A 14,357-nucleotide genomic window follows, 5' to 3' on the forward strand; every position below is an offset into this window, starting at 1 on the left:
CTTAAGGCCTTGGCGCATCAACATCATGCTTGTGGATGTATGCTCGCTCTGATCCCTCAACTACTTCCAACCATGCTGTGAAGGGGCGATGGTGGTCCCTCCGTTGTAACTGGGAAAACTGTTAGGGCTTAGCTTGCCTGTGCCCATGTGTACCGGAGGGGCTGCAGTGTCCCTGGACTCCAGTCCACCTGCTGTCTCCCCACTTCCCAAGAAGCCCTACAGACACCTTCGACCGTTTCCATATGTGGTGGTTCCCAGAATGCAAGGCCACCTCCCTGGACAGTCTTAAGCGTCCTCACCACTTTCCCAGGGTTAGAGCCTGGGATCAGGGATTAGCACTGTTATTTTAACTTCCCTCTGTGTCTTCCAAAGCTCAGTGGCAGAAATGTGGCTTCGTTCCAGGCACCCACGTTTTGCCTCCTCTCCTCCAGTGTCACTGTCACCCCACACTCCTAGTAACATCTTGATCCTTGGCAGCATTTCTAAACTTGACACTGGGGTTTTGCTAATTATCCACTCGTGTTTCTCTTTGGGGTTCATAACCACTAATAGTAGCAAACTTGAACGCACCGAGTCGCAGTTTCCAGGATCGGCTTTGTTCCCCCTCAGGTTGGAGCTGCTGGTGTTGCGTGTTTTTACACACAGAGATTGACTTTGAAGTCTCGGTGGGCCTCCCACTGCTTCCTCTCTGCCATGGCCCACATTTAAACTTTCGGTGCCCTCTCTGGAGCCTGCACAGCTGGTGCTAGTCAGGCAGCTGTCGGGAGGGCTGCAGCCTGCTTCACCCTGGTGTCGGCAAGCTGAGGGGAACACTTGCCCTGTAGATAGTCCCTCGCGGGCAGATTCCGAGCTGCCGTGGCGTGCCTTCTGCATGAGAGCAGGGGTAGAGTGAAGCTGGGGCCACTTGCTGACCAGATGGGAAGAGGTGAGAAGAGTCAGAGCTCGTTATCCACCATTAGGCCAGACCCTCTCCACTCACTAAATCCAGAACACAATCTCTCTGAAAATTCCCTGGGAGGGAGGTAGTGATTGCTTCAGTGGGTGAAGAGATCCCACAAGTGTCGGTAGTTCACTGGGCCGCAAAAAAAAAATTGAAGTTATTTCTAGAAATTCACCACAGGAAAACAACTGAAAGGGAGGAAATAACCTATGTACATGGAGGTTTTTTAAGGGGAAAAATGAGAAACAAAATGGCCAACTGAAGGATGAGGTTAAGAAAAATAAACATTACCTTTAATAGTCAGAACTGACACACGACTTCTCCAGATACTAGAATAGACCACTTTCTTTTGTAAATAGCCAAGAACAAAAGAAGCATAAACCTAGAAGAGGGAAACTTTTCCTTGTTGGAGATGAGAAGGGAGAACTACATGGACCCATTCACTCAAGCCAGAAACTGTACAAGGAATCCAGAAGGCCGGGTTCCTCCTGTAATAATCCTTTGTTTATCGGTTCCGGCTGGATGCAGGAGGCTGGCCTTGAGAGCATCCACACACCTACACCATCTCGGGGTTTCGGCTGGCTCTCAGTAGCATCACGGAACAGCGGAGAAGTCTTTGTGAAAGAGCTTTGATCAAGCGGCCTTAGGCAGTACACGGCTTCTCCTATTCCCCGTTCAATAGGCTCCGTCTGCCGACTGTCAGCGTCCCTGCAGCCTTCTGTTCTGTACCAAGAGCCCCAAGGGCGAGGCTGCAAAATCAGAGAGTCATCTTAGTGGATAGAGACCCTGTCATCCTGGACCGGAAGGGAACAGAGGGAAAGGCCTCATGGACTTCCTTCTCTCCTCCCTCGTGGGAAGTTTTAATTTCAATGTTTGTTTATTATACAAATATATGAGAACTATGAAGGAAAGATATATTCTCGTTGTCTCAGAGGAGTATATATGGGTGAAATTTAGGAGTCCAAGAGGCCTAGATGTAAACTCTAGCTTGGTGACTCACTTAAAACACAAAATGGTTTTCAGTGGTTCCCCCTTATCCAAGGGCAATCTCTCCCAAGGCCTCAGTGGATTCCTGAAATCACAAACAGTACTAAAAGACAGACAGACAGGTGCTTCCGCCAGAGCGTGTGCGCGCGCACACACACACAGACACAGACCCTATTTTCCCCTACATACATATTTATGATAAATTTTAATTTATAAATTAGTTATAGTAAAAAACTAACAAATAAGAATTACAACAATGTCATCAACATCACTTCCACATGAGTTGGTTACTCAGCTTTCTCGCTCAGGGTGTCTCCTACCACAGATGAACACGGTACTGTCACTGTGAAACACAGAACCTCAGCTACATGGTAACCTTGGCAACACAGAAGCTTCCCAGTTCATGATCCTGGGGGTGAAAGTTTCCTGGGTTCTCTGCTTTTCAATATTGTTGTTTTAAATCCATTGTTCTCCTTTCTCATTCTTGTCCGGAGATGCAAAGGTACTTTCATACATTGTAGATGTCACTTAGCTTTCTATGCGTTCCCTCTGACACTGTCTCACTGTGTGTTCCTCTTCTAGAGTGACATAAAATGACAGAGATTCAAACTCATTAGAACTTGAAAGATTGAGTCCATGTAATGGCATCTTGGTACTTGGCTCTCAGAGTCACCACATGAAGGAATGAACACTGTTCTTTTGAGTTGATCTACCATGATTTATATAAGGACTCCTTTTTGTTGGTCATTTTGTTTCTCATTTTTCCCCTTAAAAAGCCTCCATGCGCCAGCCTGGGCTACTAAGTGAGTTCCAGGAAAGGCGCAAATCTAGACAGAGAAACCCTGTCTCGAAAAACTAAAAAAAAAAAAAAAAAAAAAAAAAAACAAGCCTTCATGCGCATAGGTTATTTCCTCTCTTGAAGTTGTTTTCTTGTGGTGAATTTCTAGAAAGAACTTCACATTTATTTGGAGGCAATGAACTGTGCTCACTCTGCCCACATCTGTCACTCTGCTCTGCTCCTCTGTAGGTCTGGCTAAGAATTAAGTCTGTTGATGGAACTGACTCAGAAACAATAGGAATTGTAGGGAAAGTGCCTGGTGCTTGTCACAGTCTAGGCAGAGGGGCAAAGAACAAAGAGCTGGAATTCTTCTCTGAAGGTCTGGTCAGTCTCAGCAAGAAATTTCAAAAGGAAAGGACATTTCATTCAAGTAGAGCTGTCAAGGAAGTCTGGAGGGGAGGAATTCACAAAAAGGTGAAATGTGAAAGTCACTTAAATGCCTACCAGTATGAGAATGAATAAGTAAAATACACTATGGTTCTTTGGCAGACTTTCATAAACAGTTGAAAGTGAAGTAAGTCAATAAATTGCAATGTAAAAAATTTTCAAAAGACAGTATGAAAAAAATTACATTATAATATGATGTTATTTACATAATTTTTTTTTTTGTTTTTTGAGACAGGGTTTCTCTGTGTAGCTTTGCGCCTTTCCTGGAACTCACTTGGTAGCCCAGGCTGGCCTCGAACTCACAGAGATCCGCCTGGCTCTGCCTCCTGAGTGCTGGGATTAAAGGCGTGCGCCACCACCGCCCGGCTTACATAATTTTAAAATCACATTAAAGTATTTTCTATTTTTCACAAATACTAACAAACACATTTGTTTATTTATTCCTATAAATATTTTTTAATTAACATGTGAAAATATATATGTTGAATTAATACATGAAAATATCTGTCTTTCTGAAGCCTGTCAAAAATATTTAAAATTTTTTCTTCAGTTTTCTTAAGATATATAGTATAGTCTCTATTTATAGTTTCAACCTATTCATTTAAAATATCTAAAATGAACAAGGAATTTCCCATACACATTATGATTACCTTTCTCTATAGAAGGTAGAAATAGAAGCAATTTGAATTTTCCTACAATGCTTTTCATTTAAAAAGAACAGGGCTGTAAATATGATAGAAATTGAAGAAGAGTTAATTCTAGAAGGGGATGCTTAAACATTTTATTCATCTTTATTGCTTTCTGTACTTATTAACTTTCCCAACTCATTATCAGCAGCAGTGAAAGAGCTTCTAAACATTAAAGGTACAGGTGATGGCTTCGATGGACGAGGGGGTATGCAGGCGATGGGCTGGAAGAAAAGGGCTATGTACCTGAGTGGTTGGGAGGGGAGGGGTTACAGGTAACGAAGATAAGAAAGCCGATAGTTAATCCTGTCACATGCTGCTGTGGCATCAACAGACTCTCCCTTGAGGACCGAAAGCTTCCGGTGATTGGAGCTCCTGGTGTCTCACTCCCGCAGTCTGTTTTGGAAATTGCTGAAAGTGGTTGTCTTACTCAGTTATTCTCTGTCACTGGCTTCATCCCAATCCAGAGGAGCCTAATTGTGTATCAATGACCTTTGCTTTAGTTGAGACAGGCAAAGGAAGGGTACAGTTCCAGAGATTCCCAGGAGAGTGACTGAGAATGTTGGATTGATATCACAGTTCAACTAATTTCTTCCTTTCCCAAGCCTCATCCTTCATCCCTTGTCCCCCTTCTCCCACAGATACTGGTCCCAAGAGCAGTAACTTTCTGTAGAAAAACCTCAGAGTCTTGACGCAGCAGCCGTAACAGCAGCAGCAACAACAGCAGAAACAACAGCAGCAGCAACAGCAGCAACAGCAGCAACAGCAGCAGCAGCAACAACAACAACAACAGCAGCAACACAGCAACAGCAGCAACAACATCAGTAACATCAGCAAAAACAGCAGCAGCAACAGCAGCAGCAACAGTATCAGCAACAATAATAACAATGACAGCAGCAACAACATCAGCAACAACAGCAGCAGCAACAGCAGCAGCAACAGCAGCAGCAACAGCAGCAGCAACAGCAGCAACATCAGCAACAACAGCAGCAGCAACAGCAGCAACAGCAGCAGCAGCAGCAGCAGCAGCAACATCAGCAACAGCAGCAGCAACAGCAGCAGCAGCAGCAGCAGCAGCAGCAGCAGCAGCAGCAGCAGCAAGAAACTCTCCAAGTAATAACAACTGTTTTCCATGGAACTTGACCCACAAGCTTCCCCAACACTGGAGTACAAACTTTTCTTATGTTCCCCCCATTTGGACAGCTTAAGCAAGTCTCGTGTATTTACATTCCTGGTTTCCATCATCCCCAGTAGTTAACCAGCTGTTATTGTGCTTGCAAGAAGAAAAATCAGATTCAGGTTCTGATCTTGAGGAGCTAATATAATAGTCCAGACTGAAAACCAAGACTCAGAAAGGAAACAGCACAAAAACACTCCTCTCCAAATGATATTAAAATATAAAATTTTACCTGAAGGAGCAATAGAAATACCCATGGAGTGGGCATATGTAGTTTGTGAGCTCAAATGTATTAAATTATGGAAATGAATAAAGATGCTGGAAAGTTAGTAAAACTTTTAAAAAGAATTAGAAGATTGGCAAAGACCCAGAAAGCTCACCAATAAATAGTTCACAGACACAGTGAATTAGAAGGGTGAAGGGAGAATGACAGGGCCAATTTCATATTGGAAGCTGGATTGCCTAGCTGGGGGGCTTAGCTAGAAGAACTACAGAAAGCCAGAAGGAAGCTATGGTGGATGGCATAACCAGAGTCACGTTCTGAAAAGTGTTAGACAACAGGGCTGAGAATAATGATTTTACACCAAGGGCAATGGTTTCTGAACAGTGAGCCTAAAGCAGTTCTAAAAGAGGGCTGATGTAGTGAAGGATGTGTAGGATTTCCTGGAGGGGATGGACCTCACCGGCAGTCTGCAACTTGCACAGAGGTCCACCATGAAACTAAGGGGGGGGGGCAAGGCAGCTACCTGGACTGGCCACTGAAAATGAGGCCACATGTCCAACGGAACCTAAGTTAGAGTGGTTCACCACTCCCCATTTTGATGCTGACCTCCCAGAGCTCCAGTAGTAACCTGGTCCTCTCTCCACCTACCTACATGTCCATCAGGGCCGTCAGGGCAAATCATGCCTCCTGTGTGAAATCTTGTCTCCTTCAGGCCACAGTGATCTCTCTTTTCTTGGAAACCCTAGGCCTAGCCAAACTATTTTGTTCTATGTTTAAACTAAGTTAGCACTGACTTAAAAGTTATTGTTGAGGTCCACAATATAGCCAGAGTTCTTTTTTTTTGTTTGTTTGTTTTTTGAGTAAAACCGAAATTTATTATAAGCCACAGTCGTCCTAGGGACCTCCATGCTATATATATATAGCCTCTATGGTTCTATGGGTTGTGGTCTGATTGTTCTTTATTTTATATCTAGAACCCACTTATGAGTGAGTACATACCATGACTGTCTTTCTGGGTTTGGGTTACCTCACTCAGGATGATTTTTTCTAGTTCCATCCATTTGCCTGCAAATTTCATGCTTTCATTGTTTTTCTCTGCTGAGTAGTACTCCATTGTGTATATGTACCACATTTTTTTCATCCATTCTTCCATTGATGGGCATCTAGGTTGTTTCCAGGTGCCAGAGTTCTTTTCATCACCTCCTCCCTCCAGAGAAGCAGAGCTGAACACAGTTTTTGGCACATAGACGGCCCTTGCGTCTGTAATTCTTTACCCCTCACACGCTCCTGGCAGGTAATTCATGTCATTATCCCCGGTTCACGGACAGTCAAAGCACCCAGCTAGGCAAGGATACGTCTGAACCAACCCACTCACCCTCATCCTACTCAGTTAGATACTGGAAGAAGGTTGCTAATGGGTGCCTGAGTCGATGAAGAAGGACCCAGGAATCTGTGGCTGTTATGTAGAACTGAATAGTATTGTAAAATAGAATAAAATAAAATAAATAAAAAAAGGACCCAGTTAATGACATGCTGTAGTCGTGGACACAGTAAGAGTTTGGGTCCTCAGGCCATCTCTAGACTCTTACACGGGTAGAAACTTTGTTCTTTGGGCAGAAAAGCCAGGGTGTGATAAAGGAAAATGGAGAGATTATAAAACCCTCCTCCAGAAGACTTCCTGGAACTGTAGCAGTTCCTCCAATGTGATTTCTGTTGCCAAGGAGCAGCATTTAAAATGAAGGAACCAAACAACCCATGGCTCTTCTTAAAGCATTCTTTTCTAAATCTGTAGCTTCACGCATTCGTAAACTTCTCCAGACCCTGTAGGCTTTGGGATTCCTCTGGGGCTCGGGAAACTTAAAATACAGGCCACAGCACAGTCGGGCTGTTTATCTTCAACCTCATTGCTTCCCCCCTCTTCTCTCTTATCAGAAGCCAAGGAAGTCAAAAGCAACATGTAAGTGAGATAGTGACTAGAAGAGTTATCACTCGTTGCCAGGTGAAGAATCATAGCCGAGCTGGGTTAACTTGATGGCCCCTCTGTTGAAATTCAGGCCCTCTTATCTGTGTTCCCACTTCTCCTGTCTAGACACTTGACAGTGATTTGCAGGAAATTAAGGCACTTACCCCTGCTGAGAAGCCAAAGTTAAAACATTCCTAAACATAATTTTACCCTGTGTGTATTTAATGGAAGTCAATGTTAATTCAGCAGGAAAAGAGAAATGGTTTTTCCTCTCTCTGTCTCTGTTTTTCTGTCTCTCTCTTTCTCTCTGTTTCTGTCTCTGTCTCTGTCTGTTTCGGTCTCTGTCTCTCTCTCTCTGTCTCTCTGTCTCTGTCTCTGTCTCTGTCTCTGTCTCTCTCTCTCTCTTTCTCTCTCTCTCACTCTGTGATTGTGATTAGCCCACTCTCCTTCAAACATAGGAGTAATTTTTCAGTCTGGTCTTTCTAGGCTAGTGAGCTTGTCAGATTATTTAAGACACAAAATATAGGCCTTTTTTTCTCTGACAAAAGGAAACGGGAGGAGCCAAGACTCACATTCAACCTCTTTTGGTTTCTATTGATTTCCCTTTTCTCACAAAGTTAGGAATAATTTTATTCTCCGTCCACTCTGGAACTGCCTAACGCGAAACACCGGCCTTCGTTGGGAAAACGCTCTGATATAGTCAAGTGAAGAGTCCAGGGCTTAGTATTATCATCTGGCCTCCAGCTTGTGAAAGGATGAAAGAAACGCTTTTCCGCTGAGCAAGAGGGAGGGGGATTTGAGGTTGGCCTTTCCCGGAGACAGACAGAGGGATTCGTGAACGGTGTTGGGGAGTGAGTGCTGTGGCTAAGGGCCACCGCTGCCAGAGCTGCCAGCTCTTAGAAAACAATTTACGAGAATGAAAAAGGGAAAGGATTAGCAACAGCAGTTTTGTTTTTTTTCTCTGCCTCCTCTTCTCTCCCCTCCCCTGTGAAATGTTCGAAATGCTGGAGGGAAAATGGAGGTAAGTCATCCATCCACACTAAGGGCAAAGATGCTTTCGCAGAGGCCAGGACCAACGCATAGGAGAATGCCTTGCTCAGGTTGTACTGTAGGACTATCTAGATTAGTTAATTTTATTTTAATTTATTTTTTTCACAATGAGCCCGGTTGTTCCCGGAATGGATCAGAGTGAGACAAGATGGTGCACCTCAGGCCTGGGGAGTTGGCTCTGTTGGCAAAGTCCTGCCACCCAAGCATGAGACCTGAAGTTGGATCCCTGTGTAAAGGCCAGGCGACTCTATAACCTGAGCTCTGGGGGCACAGAAGGATTAGATCAAGGGAGCTCACCGGCCTGCCTGTCTAGCCAGCCAGGGAGGTACAGGCTCAGTGAGAGACCTCATCTCAAAAAGTAAGGTAGAGGTAGCAATATAGGAAGACACTGAATGTCAGCCCCTGGCTGCCACATACATGTGCACACACATGTGCACACCCACAAACATGCACTTACGCATAAGCTATACCCCCCACATACAACTGTTTTACATTTGGCTATCACAAACATCATTTCTCATTATGCAACATATTTTAGAAGGAAAAAGGAAGAATGAACCAGCCATTTGTTAAATGGAGATGAAGCATTTTGTATACTTTTGTATACAGTTTTATCTTTTATAAACTGTTAAGTGTGTACTCAGCTGTAGGGTGAGAATTCATTATGAGATGTCTTTGGAATGGGCTCCAAGTGTAGACATGAAATCCACTTATGGTTCATTTATAGTTTATGCACTTGGGCTGAAGGTAATTTCAGATAATATTTTCATAATTTTGTGTCTTTTACTAGTGTAAAATATTAATTGTGGAAGATGGTGAGTTTTACCATGACATCTTCGTACATGCCTCTCTGTTGCTTCGATCATATTTCCTCCCCTGTGGCTCACACTTTCTTCCTCACTTCTGCTGGTCCACCTCTTACTCCATAATTGTTCTCCTGTGCTTTTGCTTTTATCTTTTGGTCTACATACAAGACCAAACATGACTCTTTCTGAGTCAACATGACAGCCTCTAGCTCTGTTCATTCTCCTAATGACGTAAGCTACTTGTCACCTGCGGTCAAGTGTGGATTTTTCCCTTTACAGCATCATGTCTGTATTCAGAAAGTTCTGGAGTTTGAAGCCTATCCAATCTAGATTTTCAGATCAGGATATAGTTTTCAGCTCAGCCTACAGTTTTCTGGATCTGCCACAAGTGTATACCTCAAACTGTGTGGCTAAAACAACAAAAATGTATTTTCTCACAGCACTAGAGTCTTGAATTCACTTAAGGCCTCCCCACTTGACTTGCAGGTGGCCATCTTCTACTTCTTCCTGTGATCTTCTTTAATCAGTTTTCCTTTGTTTTTACTGTGGCACAGTTTCTGTTTATAAGGACATCATCAGTCCTAGACCAGGTCTTACTCACATGCCCTTCCAGGACCCTGTATCCAAACACAGGGACATTCTGAAATCCTAGGAGTTAAGGTGTACATATAAATGGGAGGTGAGTGGGGTAGGATTCAGCCCATGCCACTGAGGCATTTATAATATGAGAAGTTTTTTTTGTACATATTTACACGTACATAAGCACACCCATATAACACTCCACATCTGAAAACACATATGTTTTAGCTACTACCCAGAAGACACACTTACCCTTGTGAAGCTTGAAAGTGTTCTGCCATGGATAAAGGCAAGGTGGCTATGCTATGCTGTAAATTGTACTGCACACAGCATCAAGACGCCCTCCAAGAATACTTTATCATTTATAGTCCTCTTAACAGTCACACTGGGGCTTCTTTCTCCACATCCATAAACTCTAGGTGGTACTATTTTAAGTAACGCACACCATTCTTGTGAAACTCAGACCTTGACTTTATCTCCTACAAGGGCCAAAGCCTTCTCTGTTTGCTTCAGCTCTGACCCTATCTTTCCCTGGTGCATTTACAAGTATTGAACAGCGCTTATTCTAGTACCTAACAATGAAATTAGCAAGTCCTTCACATCTCTAGCCTCATCACTTGCTTTATGAGAACTTATCAGCCTTGACCCTGCCTAGCAATACTCCATTTATGGTCATGGAATATGTCTGATTTAGTTTGGTAGATTATCTATTGGCATTTAGATTTTGACCACAAGCATGTTCTTGGAGACTGTGTATAAGCAATAGTGATAATTTCTATTCCATGCTAGTGGTTAGTTTGAACAGGAAATCTTAGAGACTTCCTGCTCAGTGGCTTCTGGGAAGGACAAGGGCAAAGGACAGTAATAGATCATTTTATAGCTGGTTGTCATTTGGTTGGCCTTTGATAGTTAGCACTGATAGGCTTATGACAATGAGGCATCTCATCATACCTCAAATGCCTATGCCACATGACTGCTGAGAGGACAGACTAAATGAACTCTTGTGAAACATTTAGAATCATTTGGAACATAGGCATTTAATATATGCTGCTATTCAATGAAGGCCAGGGTAATCGTGAATATAGTAGGCTGAGGTGGAAGGCATCTCCCATGATTATATTACTGAGATGTTGACTGGTAACGACCTTTATGTTGATGCTCTTATCACTGAATGTCTTGTTTTATGAAATAATACTCATCTTATTGCTGCTGAGGCTTTCATTTGGAACTTGTGTTTCTTGAAAAAAAAAATCATCCCTAGTGACATGCAGCTGTAGACTCTTCTGACACTTAGCCCCCAGAAGCTTCCCCAGGCCCTAGTAATATTAACTGCTTAAAAATTAGTCACTATTTTAGTGAATGGCAACCATTAAGAAAACAAATAGCAACAAATGTGGACCAGAGATAACCCTATACATTCTTGGCGGGCATGTAAACTATTCCAGCCACTATGGAAGTGAGTATGGCAGTTTCTCAAAAAACTAAAGTAAATCTACCATATACCATTTCAAGGAATTTACATTTATTACACAATTCCAAGTCAATATATCATAGATACTTGCTTATCAATGTTAATTGCAGCACTGTTCACAACAACTGCCTTATGGAACCAACCTAGGTGAACAACAAAAGAACAGAAAAAGAAAATGTGGTATGCATATAAAATAGAATTGTTTTTAGCCATTAAAAAAACTTGTTCATTTGCAAAAGAAAAAAGAAAAGAAAAACCTGGAAATACTCATATTAAGGAAATTAAGCCAGTCATTCTGAGACCATTTGCAGTTCCTAGATTTTATATGGGTCCATGAAACCATGTATGTGTATACATGTGTGTATACCATATGTGTCTATGACATGAAAGTGGAAGTGAACATCTTCCAGGGAAGCAAGGGGTCTAATGGAGGGGAGAGAGACAACAGACAGGAAGGAAGGCAGCAATGGGAAGAATATGCTCGGCATGCAATAGACACATGTGTATGAAATTTAAAAAATAATGAAAAGGTAAGTTGTATAAAAAAGAAGCCATTCTTTTATCAGAGAGATGCAATGTTCACAGCCCAGAGCTGAGTCGTCAGCCTTCCAAGTTATTCATAGCAGGTCCTCTGGGGTTTGGAGAGCAACTGACTTTATATTTATTTCTGGGAGGCTGTAATATTATAGTAAAAGGCAATGAAGTCTGTGATCTAAAATAGTTTGTCTTAAGACTCAGTCATATAAAGAAGGGTATGGTGTTAGCACACAGCTTTAATCCCAGCACTCAGGGGCAGAAGCAGGTAAAACCTTGAGTTGGAGGTCAACCTGGTCTGCAGAGTGAGATCCAGAACATCCAGAGCTACACAGAGAAACCCTGTCTCAAAAAACAAAAACAAAAAACAAACAAAAAGCATTAATTATACGTGTCTGTGAAATTTTCTTTATATTCTGTTTCTTTATCTGTGAAACAGAAATAACCTTCATGCTCCAAAATTTCCTTGAGAATTAAGTAAAATTACACTTGTAATTCTAAATGAAAAGTTCAGGAAGTGAAAAATAAAAAACTCAAAGAAGAGCCTTGCCAATGAATTAGGTCAAGTGGAATAGAGAATATCAGATCTTGAAGACAAAGTAGATGAGTTGGATTAGTCAGTCAAAGAAAATGTCAAATAAAATAATTAATAATAAAAGTAATAATAATGCCATGAAGGGAATGTGCAGTAACTCTGGTACACTATAAAGAGACTAATCTGGCATTGGAGAGATGTCTCAGAAGTTAAAATAATAGGTTATTCTTCCAGAGGATCCAGACTTGAATTCCAGTACCCACATGACTCACAAACATCTGTAACTCCAGTTCCAAGGAATCCAACACTCTCTTCTGTCCTTTGTGAGCACCAGATGCACACGTAATACACAGACATACATGCAGGCAAACATACACATAAAATGAAATAAAATAGTATTTTAATAGAAAAAGAACAAACAAATCATGGTATAGAACAAAGAGAAGAGATTCAGGCCAAAGACTTCAAAAAATATTTTCAACAAAAAATAAAGAAGAAAATGTCCATAACCTAAGGAAAAAGATGCCTATCAAAGTGCAAGAGACACACAGGACACCAAATAGGCAGGACCAGAAAAGAAACTCCCCAACTTCATATAATAATTAAAATATTAAATGTACAGACAAAAAGGAATGATGTTGAAAGCTGCAAGAGGGAAAGATCAAGTCACATATAAAAGCAGAGTCATCAGAATAACAGCTGATTTTTCAGTGGAGATTATGGAAACTAGAAGAGCTTGTATGGGTGTTCTACAAGTTCCAGACTTCTATACCCAGCAAAACTATTAGTTGTATCAATGGGTAAAGCAAGGCTTTCTATAATCTAAAAAGATTTAAGAAACTTGTGACCACCAAGAGAGCTCTACAGATAACACTGGAAGGAATACTTGTGTGTAAAGAGAAGGTTAAACACACCCAAGAGGGCACAGGGAGTAAATAAACACTCCCATAACATTTAATCAAAAGGGGTCTGAGAAAGCAGCAATGTGACATGAATTGATATACATTGTTCAATAACAACTCTTACTGTTAATTGTCTCAATTCTGAAGAAACAGACTAGATGAGAAAACAGGATCCATCTTTTTGCTGCCTCCCAGAAACACATGTCACAGTCAATGATAGAGGACACGTTAGAGTACCAGGCTGGATAAAAGGTATTCCAAGCAAATGAAACTAAGAAACTAACAGGTGTAACTATTCTAATATCCAACAAAATAGACTTCACACAAAAACTAGTCGGCAATTATAAAGAGGGATATTTCCTACTAATAGAAAAAAAAATCCACTCCACTAAAGGACATCACAGTTCTAAACATCAAACACAGAGGCACTCAATTTTATGAAATAAATACTATTAGCTCTAAAACCACAGATTAAATACAACACAGTGATAATGGGTGGCTTCAATACCTCACTCTCACCACTGGTCACCTGATAAAAAAGAACTAAACAGAGAAACTCTGGAGTTAAGTGAAGCCATAAAGTCAATGCACCTAACTGGTATCTACATAAAATTCCACCCAAATTCTGAAAACAGTACCTTGTTCTCAGCATCCCGAGGAACTTCCTCCAAAATAGATCACATATTAGGACATAAAGAAAATCTCAACAAATGTAGAAAAATTGAAATAGCATCCTATATTCTATCTGACCATAGTAGAATAAAGATGGCTATCAACGATAGAAACTACAGAAAATACGCAAACTTCTAGAAACTAAACAACACACTACTGAGTAAATCTAGGTCAAGAAAGACACTACAAAGGAAATCAAAGAATTCCTGGAATTGAATGAAAATGAAAACACAACATGCCAGAGTTTAATTGTGTTTAGTGGCAGCTAGTAGCTTTGGGCAAGACATTCCGGTCCAGAATATTATTCTTCACATGACAGGGTTCTTGAGCAAAGGTACTTCTTAAAAAGATTAGCATACACCACAATTCTTCTTCTGAAAGTAGTTACCATTATTCAGTGATACATTTACCCAACCACCCAACAAGTCTTAGATACTCACTAGAAATTTTGTTATTTGTATAAAAATTGAGTATAAATAAAATCTTCTTCCTCCATTCCTATGATACTTGTTATCTCTGGTCATGATACATATTAAACAATTCTTTACTAATTTTACAAATAAATCTTTACTAATTTTCAATTAGTAAAAAGGAGAAGCAGATGTGA

The 14,357-nt window shown here is 41.3% G+C and overlaps 1 long non-coding RNA gene across 1 annotated transcript; it reads left to right on the forward strand.

The window, feature by feature from the left end:
• Positions 1–2,330: 2,330 nt before the first annotated feature.
• LOC143274550 (uncharacterized) lies at positions 2,331–5,363 on the forward strand. Its single transcript, XR_013053211.1, has 2 exons — positions 2,331–2,429; positions 4,480–5,363. It is a non-coding gene; the product is annotated as an uncharacterized LOC143274550 (long non-coding RNA).
• Positions 5,364–14,357: the final 8,994 nt, after the last annotated feature.

The sequence above is a fragment of the Peromyscus maniculatus genome, chromosome 8 (assembly GCF_049852395.1).
Source record: "Peromyscus maniculatus bairdii isolate BWxNUB_F1_BW_parent chromosome 8, HU_Pman_BW_mat_3.1, whole genome shotgun sequence".
Taxonomy (NCBI): Eukaryota; Metazoa; Chordata; class Mammalia; order Rodentia; family Cricetidae; genus Peromyscus; species Peromyscus maniculatus.